Below are 16,807 nucleotides of genomic sequence, written 5' to 3'. Positions count from 1 at the left end.
AGGGATCTATTGGAAAATGTCTGATATATGGGGACACCTGATGTGGGGGGCTCTGATGGGGACACCTGCTGTGGGGGGCTCTGATGGGGGACACCTGCTGTGGGGGGGCTCTAATGGGGGCAACTGCTGGGGGGGCTCTGATTGGGGACACCTGCTGGGGGGGACTCTGATGGGGGACACTAATGAAGACTTCTTAGGGAAGCATCTCTTTGTTTGAGTCGTAGCCATAGAAACACGTGTAAAGGGGAGGAGTTAGTAAGATGACCTTGCCCATGTGGGGGCGCCAGAAATATTTCTGCACCCAGGCGTCTGTGACCCTAAGATCGGCCCTGGAAATTACATATGGCATGAACAATCACATGTCAAAGGTAAATTTAAAACCACAATATAGATGGGGGCTTCTGGGGAAAGGAGGGGCACATGGGAAGGATGGGCACGCTTGGAGTTGGACTTAAAAGGACTCCTGTACTGTACAATGCTTCAGTTATAGAGAAGGAGTCTGAAAGTAAACAACCTCTGCTCTTCTATCTCTTTTGAAAACCTGTAACAGCTGTAACCCTCCCTTAATGCCTTTTTTTATAAAAGTTTTATAAAACAGATATAAAAAAAAAAAACTCTCATGGCTAGGATTACATGCTATTGTTAAAACTAGAGAGCCATTAAGGCTTGACTTGAATTCACAGAAACTTTTGCTGATAGATCTCAGCTACAAGAGTGTGGCCATGCTAAAAAAAATGACACTCACTATACGTTTTCTGTTTTTGGGTCCTTAGTCACAATTTCAGTACCTTTTCTTGACAGGTCATTACAAGTAATGGCTCTGGCATCAGCTGGTACCATTAAAAGGAACCTTTCAGCTTTGTAAAGCACCAGGAGAAATGTCTACATGCCAGCGGGAGAGGCTGACAGCTTTTTGAGTGAGGAAAATAAAGACAGATCAATCTGGCCCAGATTTCAGACCTCCGACAGACCCCTTACTTACATGTTGTTTATTTTCTCTACAGTTTTGTGCTTGTTATGACAGTTTGCCATTAATTTTAACCCTATGACTTGTTTTTTTATAACATAGACTGGTAAATCACCATTTAATCCTTAATATGGGTTCATAAAGCTATGCATGAGTGCCTGCCATGTTTCAGGTCAAGGAATAGGATGTAACAAAAAGCAGCCATGTTTTGGCTTGAGGCTTCAGTATAATTTGGATATCACTGTCATAAGAAGCAAAAAAAGTATACTATTTTCATAATTTTCACAAAGTAAACCAAGGGAAAGACCTTTATACACATTAGTTGCCACATCCCATATTAGGCAAAATAATGACATTCAATTCATTATGGTGGTTTGCCTAGCTTATTCGTAAAGTTCTGTTATATTAGTTTGATGTGTAATCACAGGAAAATTTAATATTTAGCAGTTAAACTGGTGCAAGATAGCCTGCCAAGTGTCTTATATCTACTTTTGTATTGGTTTTGCATGTAACCACTCTCCTGTGTAACTGTGACTCCAACTTTCAAAGCCTGTGATAATGTAATTCAATGAGTCTAAACTTCGCCCTACAGTGTTCTTCAGCATTATCAGGAAATGCCCAAGATCCAAAATGTATTGTTGCCACAGATTTAGCTGTTTGTTAGGCCTTCAAGCCACTCTTCTCTAGTAGATTTGAGCAATCCAAATTTTTTAAGTCATAATGAATCTCCATTGGTTTCCTCAAGAAGCTTAGAATGCTGGTGGTTGTCGTTTTCAGTGGAGAAAGTTGTACACATGATGATGACAGTTAGAGCCTACACCCCTGGAAGGATTAAAGCGGAGGTTCACCCTAATAACATGTATATCTGACCAACTTCCTTCCATTCGTAACAAGTATAGTCCGCAATGTTTTTTTTTTTTTTTTTATGCTTTACGTACCTTGTAATCCACCTTTTCAATCTACTTCTCCCCGTGGGAGTAGGTGTTTCTATGCCTAGGGGGATTGTCATCTGGGAGGTCGCCCAGATGACTGACGTCTGTTCCCCCCGGCGGTTAAGGCCCCGCCCCCGTATTGCGTAGGCGCGCACGAGTTACGTGGTTTCCGAAAGAAGACGAACATGGAGAGCGCAGGCGCCGTATAGAGCCGACTCACATCTCTGCATGTTCGGCTTCTTTCGGAAACCCAGCAACTAGTGCGCGCCTACGCAATACGGGGGGCGGTGCCTTAACCGCCGGAGGAACAGACGTCAGTCATCTGGGCAATCTCCCAGATGACAATCCCCCTAGGCATAGAAACACCTACTCCCGCGGGGAGAAGTAGATTGAAAAGATGGATTACAAGGTACGTAAAGCATTAAAAAAATAATAATTGCAGACTATACTTGTTACGAATGTAAGGAAGTTGGTCAGATGTACATGTTATTAGGGTGAACCTCCGCTTTAAGAAAGTCAGTTTGATTTTATGAGAGTTAGGGCCCTTTCACACGGGGTGGATCAGTAATGATCCGCCCCGTGAACCTCCGCCCCGTGAACCTCCGCTTGCTCAGCGGGGATTGCTCCCTTGATCCCCGCTGAGCCGGTGGATGACAGGGCGGTCCCCGCCCTGTCTTTTCTTCACTCTCCCCTATAGGGGGATCGGATGAACACGGACCGTCTGTTCGTGTTCATCCGATCCGATCCGCAGACAGAAGGAAAAGTAGGGTTTTCCTCCGTCTGCAGAATCGGAGGAATGCAGAATCGGAGGAATGCGGACGCGGACAAGATCATCCGCTGACACCCGCGATCTCATAGGGACCAATGTATGTCCCTTTTTCATCTGCACACGGATGGATGAAAAGGCGGACATACGGTCCGCAGGTGTGAAAGGGGCCTAAGTATTTGGAACAATCTTACATTTTCAAAAGGGAGGGTCCTCCATGTGTCCCTTGTCTATTAGTTTGGAGTTGAGACTTATTTAGCAGATATCTCACTCTCTCCTTCTTCAAAGTTTTATTATAAACTAAGAATATACCTTTTCTTTATGTAGCTATATTGGTGGAAAGGATTAAGCTCCTTCCCACTTTATATTTGTGATACATGACATATAAACTTATAGGAAGATATTTACTAAAACTGATGCATACAAAATCAATCTGGTGCAGCTGTGCATAGTAATCAATCAGCTTCTAACTTCAGCCTGTTCAATTAGGCTGGGTTCACACTGGTACAACAAACGCTCTGACATTGGGAGCTCATGTCAGATGACGTGTGAAAATCAATGTTTCCCTATGGGAGCCGTCTTAACTGGTCTGACACAAGTCGGTCTGATTTTGAAAATGCTCCCTGCACTACTTTGGTCCGACTTTGATTCTACTTCAGCCCATTGAGTATGTTGGAAGTCGGATCAAAGTCGGATCGCCATCTTAACTGATCTGACTTTGGCATGTGACTTGTGCTCTGATGATCTTAAAGGGGAACTCCATGGCAAATAAAAAAAATGGCATGGATTCCCCCTCCAAGAGCATACCAGGCCCTTCGAAATAACAGCGTGGGGGTCTCCCCAAAATCTATACCAGACCCATATCCGACCCCATGCTGTTTTTTTGGTGTGGGGGATTCCCCTTATAATCCATACCAGACTGAAGGGCCTGCTATGCTCTTGGAGTTCTCCTAAAGATTCATACCAGACACTGTACCTGGTATTGTCGGGGAACAAAGTTCACGCAAAGTTCACGCATGTCCAACTTCAAGTCACAGGGCAAAGTCGGATCCAAAGTGGTACTGGTGTCATACCAGTGTGAACCCGGCTTTAAGCTTTGATAATAAAAGCTAGAAGCTGATTAATTACTATGCACACATGTACCAGATTCTGTGTGCACCTGTTTTAGTAAATCCCCCCGTAGTGTCCTTCTGAGAGAACTTCATAGATATTAGTAAAACACATACATTTAACACTGATAGACCTTGAGCTGCAGCATCACCCTCGTGGTGGCCTTCCCATGAGGGTACTACCATGACACTTCCCCATCTGCTAATTCTCCTTCATACCATGAACCTTTTCATTCCTGCCATGTTGGTAGGCTAGTATTCCTTGCCTCCCTTCTTCAGTTGTACTCACTGGCATCTTTGCCTTCCTCCATGCTGGCAGACCCTCTTCTCCATGCTGCTTTTCCTCCAACATAGTACAATATTCATTTACCCCTTTTCATCAACTCATCTTTATGATGTGCTAACTGCATCAGAATCATCCTTTTCTTCATCAGTACTACCATGACCCTTCTCCATCTAACATTCTGGCAGATCCCTCTGAGAAAGCCCCGACTAGGAACTCAACACATCAGGTTTGGATCTGCCCCTTTTGTTACTTTAGCACTAGGGATGCACAGATACCAATACTTTTTGGTGCGATTTGCATCAATACAAAATGAATGGGTGCAAAACACACTGCAAAGAATCGCATACAATTTGAACAGAAATGCGGTGCGATTTCCCCCACCATTTCTGTGTGTGTGTGAATCCAGTATAGAAAGGGAAGAGTCATCAAGTGGGCAGTTTATTAAAAATTGTATTACTCACATTAAAGTACATATCTGGTCAAATCCAACTCTGCATAGTTTCCCCTTCCCACCAATGATGGAAAACCATTGATGCAGGAGGGGATATAGGCGGTCCGCCCCCAAGCTGACATCACTTCCACCCTATATTAAAGGTATTATTACCATCTTGTCCTTCAGCCAAAGAGCTGCCTGTGGTCCCCAAAAAGGGGCTATATTAGATATAGAAACCAGGTACCCAACAGACAGTTGGTTTTTCACCCACAAAGATACGCCCTCACAGATGCTTTTTATAGAGAACCATAACATATAGATTGCAGAATATTTACTACAACTTAAAGTGGGGGTTCACCCTAAAAAACAATTCGAACATTACATTCAGCTCACTACCGACATTGACAGAATGCAGATCTTTTTTTTTTTTTTTTTGCTGTACATACCTTGTATAGCTATTTTCTTAGCCGGCTTCTGGGTAGTGAATCCCGCGGGAGTGGGCGTTCCTATGCAGCAGTTAGTGATTGACGTGATGACAAAAACTACCCACCCCGTCGTATAAGGAGCATCATGAGTTGCCGAAAGAAGTGGAACGTCGGTGCGGCTCTATACGGCGCCTGCGCACCGACGTTCGGATACTTTCGGCAACTCGTGACGCTCCTTATGCAACGGGGTGGGTAGTTTTTGTCATCACGTCAATTACTAACTGCTGCATAGGAACGCCCACTCCCGCGGGATTCACTACCCGGAAGCCGGCTAAGAAAATAGCTATACGAGGTATGTACGGCAAAAAAAAAAAAAAGATCTGCATTCTGTCAAAGTCGGTAGTGAGCTGAATGTAATGTTAGAATTTTTTTTTAGGGTGAACCCCCGCTTTAACAACTAAATGACAACCCTGGCTTTTGATCCTTTGAAAGGTAAAACAGTACACAACCGAAATTAGAACCTAAATAAAAGGAAGTAATAATCAGAAACTTTTACATTTGGTGCAATCTATATTTTGTTGCAGAGTCACCTTAAAGCGGGATGTTCTCCCGCCGCTTCCGGGTATGATCTTCGGGACTGGGCGTTCCTATTTGATTGACAGCCTTCCGACGGTCGCATACAGCGCGTCACCAGTTACCGAAAGAAGCCGAACGTCGGTGCGGCTCTATACGGCGCCTGCGCACCGACGTTCGGCTACTTTCGGAAACTCGTGACGCGCTGTATGTGACGGTCGGAAGGCTGTCAATCAAATAGGAACGCCCAGTCCCGCAGCCCATACCCGGAAGCGGTGGGAGAACATCTATCTCTACAACGGTAAGTACGGCATTGATTTTAAAAAAAATACCCGTTTCTGCTCCCCTTAATTAGCCTAAATCTAATGTTAAAAATTTATATTTTGGGTGAACCTCCACTTTAAGGGTATGCATTTCCCAAAAGGACAATTTCCACATTATGCACTAAAGATCACCAAAACTAGTATTATAAACACATGCCTTCATCAGTTCTTAATAAATATACTCATACAGAGTGCAGAAAATGTTACACGTAGCAGATACAATTTGCCAAAATTTTTATTTGAACGTCTTTGAGTACCCAGACACGTGGCAGGTCACCTTCCCCTAAACAATATACAGTCAGTCCATAACCAAATGTTTATTTCATGTGTCGCATTTGTCATGATTTACTCTGATAAAAATCCAGCAAACAAATATATCACATTCCTGTGTTCAACTTGTTTATGATAGTAATAAATGAGCCTGTGTATTTCTGTCTACCTGTCCAGAGAAGGAACACACTTTATTATAGCAGAGGAGACGCGAATCTTGGATCCCTCAAGGTTCAAGAATGTGGGGATTACAGCTAAGGAACGATAAATCAATGTCATCACAATTATTAAGGGGGAGAAATTTCACTTTAAGATGTATTAAAGTCACACTATTCTCTGGGCATATCATATGTACTTACAGCCGGGCCATCAATCAATGGCTCTCTCGGCGGATATTCTCATAGGAGAACACTGTTCTAAAATCAATTCTATACAGGCTGGGTATTCCGTGTGCTGCCTCCTGACAGCGTCCTTCCTACCAAGATCTCTCTCCCTGATTACCAGGTGATGACTCAAATGGATAACTCGGGCGCTTGTCTTATCTGGAAAGTAGGCTTAAAGAGCCAAAATAAGACTGCAGAGTACATTACAACATGCAATGATGGACTGCTGAGTTTATCCGCCACAAAATCAAGTCTTTATTGCATGTAAATTGCTTAAAGGGGAATTCCTTTTTTTTTTTTTTTTTTTTACATGGCCATTGAGAAGTGCCAGGTTCACCAGGTAGTTGAATAAAAACAGCTGTAAACGTGTAAAAAAAATACTACCTTCCCATTTTGTATTAATTAAAATATCACAAAATGTATTAAAAAATAATAATTATATATACAGTATATACCTATACACGTATATGTGTATTATACATACACACACACACGCATATATATATATATATATATATATATATATATATATATATATATATAATTATTATTATTAATACTGCTTAACTCCAAGCGAATATAAAAGACAGGCCCAGATTCTCGTAGGAGATACGACGGCGTATCTCCAGATACGCCGTCGTATCTCTGAGTCTGAGCCGTCGTATCTATGCGACTGATTCATAGAATCAGTTACGCATTGATTTCCCTAAGATCCGACCGGCGTAAGTCTCTTACGCCGTCGTATCCTAACTGCATATTTACGCTGGCCACTAGGTGGCGCTTTCGTTGTTTTCAGCGTCGAATATGAAAATGAGCAAGATACGCAAATTCACGAACGTACGCCCGGTCGACGCAGTACAGATACGCCGTTTACGTTAGGCTTTTCCCAGCGTAAAGTTACCCCTGCTATATGGAGGCGTACATGCGGCATACCAATGTTAAGTATGGACGTCGTTCCCGCGTCAAATTTTGAAAATTTTACGTAGTTTGCGTAAGTCGTTCGCGAATAGGGCTGGGCGTCATTTACGTTCACGTCGAAAGCATTGGCTTCTTGCGGGTTAATTTGGAGCATGCGCACTGGGATACTTTCACGGACGGCGCATGCGCCGTTCGTAAAAAGCGTCATTTACGTGGGGTCACAATAAATTTACATAACACACGCCCACATCTACTACATTTGAATTAGGCGGGCTTACGCCAGCCTATTTACGCTACGCCGCCGCAACTTTCATTTGAGAATACGGCACTTGCCTGTAAAAGTTGCGGAGGCGTAACGTAAATAGGATACGTTACGCCTGCACAAAGATACGCCAATCTACGTGAATCTGGGCCACAATTTATAGCAGCTATATTTACAAATGAATTACTTTTTTTTGTGTAAGCAGCAAATGTAATCTGGTGTCAGGCTCTTGCAATACCCTGTACTACAGTCTACAGAGTCCAGAATAGGAGAGGGTGAAGCAGTACAAACAGTCATTCAGATGTGCTGTAATGCTCTGTAATTAGTTTTTTTATTAAATCATCTCTTACTGTGTTTTTTTTCCTTGTAATGTCCGGCATAAGCTCTCAAACCACTTATTTTCACACTAAATTCTGTTTTTGTTTGGAACATGTGTACTGCTCTATGCACACTATCAATCCATCCACTTAGTCCATAGTTCATAGTCCATCTCAGACGTGAGGAAGGGAGGGTGGCTACATTTCTACATACAATGGGGTCATGGAAAACTAACATAGAAACCCTCTAAGAGGAAGTGAGATCACAGAAGCAGGAGTTTGGAGAATTGGAGGAGGCTGAGCAGGGCTGCCTTAATAGCATCATGGGCCCCTGGGCAAAATAATGCTCTGTGGCCCCTACAATAAGGTGACCAGATTTTTACAATGAAATCCGGGGACATATTTTTTCTTTACTAGTAATGGCAACAATCAGCGACTCTCTGCACGTCGCCGCCCGTTTTACAGCCTCTCAAGTCTAAGGCCCCATACAGACGAGGGGACATGTCCGATGAAAACGGTCCGCAGACCGTTTTCATCGGACATGTCCGCGGAGATTTCGGTCTGATGGCTGTACACACCATCAAACCGAAATCCCCGCGGACAGAGAACGCGGTGACGTGGCTGTGATGTTGATGCCGCCACGTCACCAAACCAGGAAGTAAAATACTTCCACGCATGCATTCGATGCATGCGGGAGATTTCTGTCCGCTAGTTAGGTGTACTAACCAGCGGACATGTCAGACGGACGGGTTTCCAGCAGACAAGTTTTAAAGCATGCTTTAAAACTTTTGTCCGCTGGAAACCTGTCCGCTCGGATGGGAATCCGGTCCGGTCGGCCGTACAGACGACCGAACATGTCCGCGGAAACTGGTCCGCGGACCAGTTTCAGCAGACATGTTCGGTCATCTGTACGAGGCCTTACTCTTCGGGCCCGGCTACTACTGGATGGGGAGCGGAGGAAGATCACTCCGCCAGGGAAGGCAAGGAGATAGGCAGGTGGCTGGCCAGGATTTGAGCCAAGGCAGAAGAACATGCGAGCGAAGCTGAATGGGCATGCGCACGAAACCGAAGAAATATTCCCTCCGCTCCGACCAGCACATGATCATCAGACGCGGGCACAGGTAATGGGAAAAATACAACCCCCCTATGCTAGTAGGCACCGTGGAGCGGGGGTGTGTAATTCAAATTTTTTTTATTTTAATTCTGCACTGACTGTCTCTGAAATTGCCCCTGCCCCCTATTAAATCCAATCTGGGGACAAAACCAGGGACAGACTTGGTCCGGGGACAATGTACTCAATCAGGGGACTGTCCCCTGAAACTGGGGATGTCTGGTCACCCTACCCTACAATGGAGACATCAAATAGGTAGGAGGCAGACACATGGAGCATCCCCTTTTGGGTGGAGCTCTGTATTAACTACAATCATTCTGTACAGCAAAGAAACAGTGGGAAAATATTACATACATACTGTCCTGTGCAGATAATATACCTGCTAGATTGATGCCTCCCCAGCAGTATGACCCCTCTACGCCCTAGATATCCCCCCAGCACTCTGACCCTCTACACCTCACTATGACACCATCCACAATGCGCTCCAGCCCTGCCCCGCCCCTCCCTGCTGGCATTGAAATAATGGGCATCGTTCTGCACAGCAAGGCGCACCGCTGCCAGCCTGCCTCCCCTGTGTATCCATCACTCTCAGTGCCATCATGGGGCCCCCAATTTGGGGGGCAGCGTGGGCTCAAGGACCAGCTGCTTTGGGAAAAGTGCAGGGGCCCCCCATACAGCTGGGGCCCCTGGGCAGTGCTCAGGTGTGCCCTCTCATTAAGACAGCCCTGAGGCTGAGAGCAATAGAAGAGACTTTTCTGAGTTAAGAATAGAAACATCAACAGAGCTTCTTTTTTTTGCAGAGTTTAGTGTCAATTTAACTGCAGCAGAAAAAAAGTCTGTTCTAAGCACTGGCAGTAAAATGAAATGCGGGGATATCTGTGCTCACTTACATACACACGGATAGACAAATACAGGATTCTTTTATTCTCTCACTCATCACCTGGATCATGTAGGATCACAATTATTGGATTTCATTTTTATGTCAAGGGCATTTGAAATCCGGGAATGTCACTGATGCTTATAATTGTTCTGGGGAAGAAAGAGCTTCCAAATGTTACTTATAGTTCCATAAAATCTATTTAAATTAAAAAAAAAAATGGCAGTCAGTCATTAACCCCTCATAACCTTATCTCTTCCACTGTCTGTGAATATTACACTCTGTGATCAAAGTTTTTTTTTCTAAAAAAGGATAGACTGTACTTGTTGCATCTATTAGCCAATCAGTGTTCATTCTTCAATGCTCCAGAGCAAACAGTCATCCCTTAACCACTTTCCTACTGGGCACGTTTACCCCCTTCTTGCCCAGGTCAAAGTTCAGACAATTGTTTGGTCATGCAACACTGCACCCATATGACATTGTTATAATTGTTTTATTTTATTTTTTTGAGACAGATAGAGTTTTCTTTTAGTAGTATAAAAAAAAGAAAAAAAAAGTTTTTCTTAGTTTCTCTTAAGTAATTTTCTCCTTCACTGATGTGCGCTGATGAGGCTGCACTAATTGGCACTGATAAGGTGCACTAATGGGCACTAATGAGGCGGCACTGATGAGGAGGCACTGATAGGCGGCACTGATGGGCACTGATAGGCGGCAGCGATAGGCATTACTGATGTGCACTGACAGGCAGAACTGATGGGCACTGACAGGAAGCACTGACGGGCACTGATAGGCGGCACTGATTGGCAGTACTGGTGGGCACTGATTGGCAGCATCGGTGGGCACTCTTGGGGCTGCACTGATAATGAAGGCACTAATGATCAGTGTCCTGATTATCAGTGTAGTTGTCCAATACCATCCCTACAGTGAAGCATGGTGGTGGCAGCATCATGCTGTTGGGATGTTTTTCAGCGGTAGGAACTGGGAGACTAGTCAGGATCTAGGGAAAAATTAATGCAGCAATGTACAGAGACATCATTGATAAAAACTTGCTCCAGAGCACTCTGGACGTCAGACTGGGGTGAAGGTTCAACTTTCAACAGGACAACGACCCTAAGCACACAGCCAAGATAACAAAGGAGTGGCTATGGTAAAAAAAAATCTGGGAATGTCCTTGAGTGGCCCAGCCAGAGCCCAGACTTCAACCCTATTGAATATCTCTGAAGAGATCTGAAAATGGCTGTACACCGACGCTCCCCATCCAACCTGATGGAGCTTGAGAGGTCCTACAAAGAAGAATAGAAGAAACTGCCCAAAAAAAGGTGTGTTAAGATTGTAGCATCATACTCAAAGAGACTTGAGGCTGTAATTGGTGCCAAAGGTGCTTCAACAAAGTATTGAGCAAATACTTACAGTATGTACATGTTATTATTATTATTTTTTATAAATTTGCAAATATTACTTCTTTCAAATTGTCATTATGGGGTATTGTTTGTAGAATTTTGAGGAAAATAATGATTTCTGGAATAAGGCTGTAACATAACAGAAAGTGGAAAAAGTGAAGCGCTGTGAATACTTTCTGCATGCACTGTATGAATCCACTGCTGATTAGATATCTGGCTATTCCTAGTACCCATTGCCTCCAACTGACCACAACTGAACAGTAACATTAAGGCGGAGTTCTACCCAAAAGTGGAACTTTCTCTTATTCGTCAAATGTGGCACCTTTCAGGGGGAAGGGGGGAACGGGGACCGTTTTTTGACAGGCCCCCCTCCCTACTTCCGGAGACAGCGCTACGGCAAAATCTCTTCCCCTCCTTCTCCTTCCTCCACTGCCAGGCCAATTAGAAAGCGGACTTGACTGCAGGGTTCCCATACCGGCAATGGCGGGGGTTGCACCCGACAGCCGATCCGAAGATCGGATGGGGTGCCGACATTCCGGGCTCCCTGCCCTGGACAGGTAAGTGTCCTAATATTAAAAGTCAGCAGCTGCAATATTTGTAGCTGCTGACTTTAAACTTTTCGTGGGGTGGGCGGACCTCCGCTTTAAAGGATCTTTATGGATATTGTACCTGTAACCAAATTTATCTTTTCCAATACATGCTACCAAAACAGTAACATTCTCAGACAATCACACAATCGATGTGCTAACATGGGTCATGTATTTTACATTTAGCACATTCACAGAAGATAATATTGAACTGACTTTCTCTCCACTGCTCATAAATAGCCCCTAAATTGCTCAAATCTTGAAATGTGAGCATAATTTGTTCCAGAAACATGCTTGCAATCCAAAGCACTTGTATATCAAAGCAAATTTATCCATAAGAAGTAATGGAAACTCAAATGATTTGTTCCACAACCATTTATTCATACGTAGGTCCTTCAGTTTATAATGGTCCATATAAAAAGATTATAGCAATGTGATCGGTTGTGTAACCATAAAATGTCCATCCACAAATGGAAGCCTCCACAAGGGGATTAGAAGCAAAATCCAGCAGGAGCTACAGAGTATAAAAGAGAAGAGAGGCGCCTCTAATGACCTGTACACACGATCTAGGCTTCCGATGGGATAAAATCTGATGGAATTTTCCGTAGGTGACAGTGCATACACACTGTTAGACCAAATTCCGAGCGTCCAAAACGCGGTGACGTAAAACACTACGACAAGCCGAGAAAAATTAAGTTCAATGCTTCTGAGCATGTGTAGACTTGATTCTGGGCATGTGTGTTTTTTTCTCCGTAGGAGTTCCACACAGATGATGGGAAATTCCGATAGGATTTTTTTCCATCGGAAAAAAAATAAAACATGTTCTATTTCTAAACTCCGAAGGAAAAAAGTCAGATGGGGCCCATACACGGTCGGAATATCCGATGAAAAAATTCTGTCTGACTTTTTTCATCTGAAATTTCGATCATGTGTACAAGGCATAAGAGTAGCAATATGTTGCTAAATGTTGTACCTTTGTTAAATGTAATCATATTGCTACACTAATTGGCGCCTTCTCTTTTATACTCAGTTGTGACATGACGCTGCTTGTATATCAAGACATCGCTTGTATATCAAGTCAATTTTTTTTTTTGCTGGTCTTGCAAAACACTCTCAAACCAAGTTACTCTTAAACCAAGGTTTTACTGTATTTGTAGATAATAGAGATAATGTTGCCTCGGAATATTACATTCCATAGAGATCATTTTAAAAAGATTTCAATAAGTAAGGATTACTATGGTACATTTGACCTGCTGTAATCAACCAATTTTGCCTCCAGGTTTGAAAAGCTACATGACTGTAATTTTAACAAGGCGCCAGGACCTTTTCCCCCACGTTTTCCCGCAGGTACAGCAGCCCATTCAAATAAAAGGGCTGCTGTGCCCGTGCAAATGCGAGTCATACAAAACTTGGCAGTGTGAACCTAGCCTAAGCGCTTTCCTGTTATAAGCTGAAAAGATGAAGCTACAAGGTATGCAGAAGTGACTCAGGCCTCGTACACACGACCGTTTTCCTCAACAGAATCCATCAAGAAACTTGGTGGCAGAGCTTTTTTGCCGAGGAAAACGGTCGTGTGTATGTTTTTCATCGAAGAAACTGTTGAGGAACTCGACGAGGAAAAAAGAGAACAAGTTCTCTTTTTCCTCGACGGGAGTCTCAATTTCCTTGTCGTGTTTCTCGTCTGGCTGGTTTTCGACGAGAAACACGTTCGTGTGTATGCTAAGAAACCCGCACAGGCTCAGAATAAAGTATGAGACGGGAGCGCACCTTCGGTAAAAGTAGCGTTTGTAATGGAGATAGCACATTTGTCACGCTGTAACAGACTGAAAAGCGCGAATCGTCTCTTACCAAACTTTTACTTAACACGCAGTAACAAGAAATTAGCAAAAGCAGCCCCAAGGGTGGCGCCAGTGGAATCGAACTTCCCCTGCCGTTGTATGTGTTGTACGTCACCGCGTTTGAGAACGAGGAGATTTGGTCTTGACCGTATGTACGCAAAGAAAGCCTGTCGAGTTTCTCGACAAGCCTAACAAGGAACTCGTCGAGGAAAAAGATGTGTCTTTTCCGACGAGTTCCTCGGTCGTGTGTACGAGGCCTCATTCTTCCCCTGCTCTGTATGGTTCTGTACAGAGTTTTGATTTTAGAGAAAAAGTCTGAAAGCAAAAAGCTACTGTTGAGCTCTTGTTTAAAAAACTCATAATGCTCTGCAAAAGGTGTGTAATAGGTGCATCCTGTATTAATGGTTTACCATTTAAAAAAAATAACATAAATGCTAAAAAAATATATAAAACTATAAATTTTTTTATGAAAACAGCTTAAAACAAGTATACTTTTTTGGTGAACCATATCATATAATAACTCATGGGCTGGGATTAAAGCTGCAAGGGGGAAAAATACACTATATTAGAGAAAATTGAGTACTGTCTGTGATACTTTTTTTTATTTGCACTAGCATACAACTTTTCAGGACAAGCTTTTGGGGTATATGCCCTTCTTCCAGGGGCTAAGCAGTACCTATATTATAAGGATAGTATAGTGTTGGAATGCCTGCCTTTACACGCAAGTGAAATTTAATGGCAATCCGATCTTAGTCCGTAGGGTTCAATATTGAGTGCCTACTATGGACCTTATTTTGTGCACTGGTCCAAATCATCTGGTGGAGGGGGGATTTTAGCGTGGGTTTTTTTTTCTACAGGGGTTGGCTTGGCCCCTTTGCTCCAGTGAAGGGAACTCTTAAAGTGGTTGTTAACCTACTCCAGCTAAATCATCTTATCCACTCTATACCATAATAACAAGTGTCCCTGTGCCTGTGTTATGTAAAAAAAATCTTCCGATCTGTATCTATATGAGTTCCGCTCCCAGCGCTCAGCTGACTTGTCAGCTCTCTTCACTCTCTGGCTCACAGCTGCAGTGGGAGGGGCAGAACATTCCCACTGACGTCAGCCGGGGAGGAGAGGAGAGAGAGAGCCACGTGTCAGCTGCGCTCATATAGGTACAGATCAGACGTTTTTTTTACATAACACAGGCACAGGGACACTTGTTATTATGGTACAGAGGGGAACAATTTAGCTGCAGTTATGAAAGCAGCAGGAGCGGGGGCACTGGTAACGTCGGACAGGCAGAGAGGGGAGAACAGAGGAGACAAGGGAGAGCAGATATCAGGCTGTGGACGACCACGGTGTCAGCCGCCCTGATTATTGTTGTCAGTTTGCAGAGGGAAGGGTATATGCAGGCAGGATCAGCCAGGTATTTTAGGTGTTATAGGGTGCCACACACAGCACAAGCCCTGTGTTGTATAACATGCTCTAAGGGATCAGTTTTTTTTGGGGGGGGGTTTAACGAACGCCTAAGCATACCAAGACATTTTGGACAATTTCATGCTCCCAACTTTTTAGGAACAGTTTGAGGATGCACAAAGCAAGGACCATAAAGACATGGATGAGTGAGTTTGGGGTGGAGGAACTTGACTGGCCTGTACAGAGTCCTGACCTCAAAGCACAACATTGGAATGAATTAGAGGAGAGACTGCAATCCAGGCCTTCTCGTCCAACATCAGTGCCCGACCTTACAAATGCGCTTTTGGAAGAATGATCGAACATTCCCATAGACACACTCCTAAACCTTGTGGACATCCTTCCCAGAAGAGTTCAAGCTTTTATAGCTGCAAAGGGTGTGTCAACTCAATATTGAACATTACAGGTTAAGATTTGGATGTCATCAAAGGTTATGTGTGTGTAAAGGCCAATACTTTTGGCAATATAGTATATCTCCTTTCATTTCTCCAATCTATGGGCAGCAAGCTACGTGACTGGCACTTTACCGTTCCAGATAATAACTTGCAGCACATTGAAGGCTATGTTTTATTTAACAGCATGCACTCTCTCAAATAGCGAAATGATCTATGTTAATTATTTCACCATTGACTTTTTACCATGTAGAAAAATATATTTAATGAAGTCATTTATATCCATCCGAAACGCATTCATTACAGAGAACACCTCCTATTCATGTAACAAGGGTGAAATGGAGAATTTACAAATGAACTTCTGTAATACGTCGCCTGAAACATTTGTAATACCTGATGGTATAAAACTTCCTATTATTGATCTGGATGTCTTTGCGAAGAGAATGGACTCTGAGAGGCATTGGTGGCATCCAGCTTAAAAAGATCAGTCAATGAAATTGATTATATCTTTCAAAATGTCAAATAAAACAATTCTTTTAATTTAAATTGAAAAAACAAAGATGTTATCGTTACTAGGCTAATGCATCAAGATCGGCATGCTCTTTTGTTTATCCTAGCGTGTTATTATGTTGATTTAGAAATAAGAATGCAAGGAAAGGACATAACTCAAAGCCACAGGTCCTTACGTAAAAGCCATGGGAATGTGAATGGAGCTATTTTTAAATTTCCTTTATTGCTCTCTTTTTTGGTTGATCTTTTTGATTGAAACATAAGTCAAATTATAACAAAGTTTGATTTAAAGAGACCATGTCACCAACTTAAAAATTCCAGGTAAAAGAAAGAAAAGTATTGCAAGTGATTTGAATCAAGTTGAAATATCAGTTCCCTAACACAGAATTCTTCCCCACTTGCATGTCATAGTCCTCTGCTCTTCTGAGGCCCCGTACACACGACCAGTTTCCTCGGCAGAATTCAGCTTCCGACCGAGTTTCTGGCTGAATTCTGCCGAGAAACCCGGCCGTGTGTACAATTTCGCCGAGGAAGCCGACGAGGAGCTCGACGAGGAAATAGAGAACATGTTCTCTATTTCCTCGTTGTTCTATGGGAGCTCTCGGCCCGCCGAGCTCCTCGGCGGCTTCAGGGCTGAACTGGCCGAGGAACTCGATGTGTTTGGCACGTCTAG

The sequence above is a fragment of the Rana temporaria genome, chromosome 7 (genome assembly GCF_905171775.1).
Source record: "Rana temporaria chromosome 7, aRanTem1.1, whole genome shotgun sequence".
Lineage (NCBI taxonomy): Eukaryota > Metazoa > Chordata > Amphibia > Anura > Ranidae > Rana > Rana temporaria.
This window is presented reverse-complemented; position numbering follows the sequence as displayed.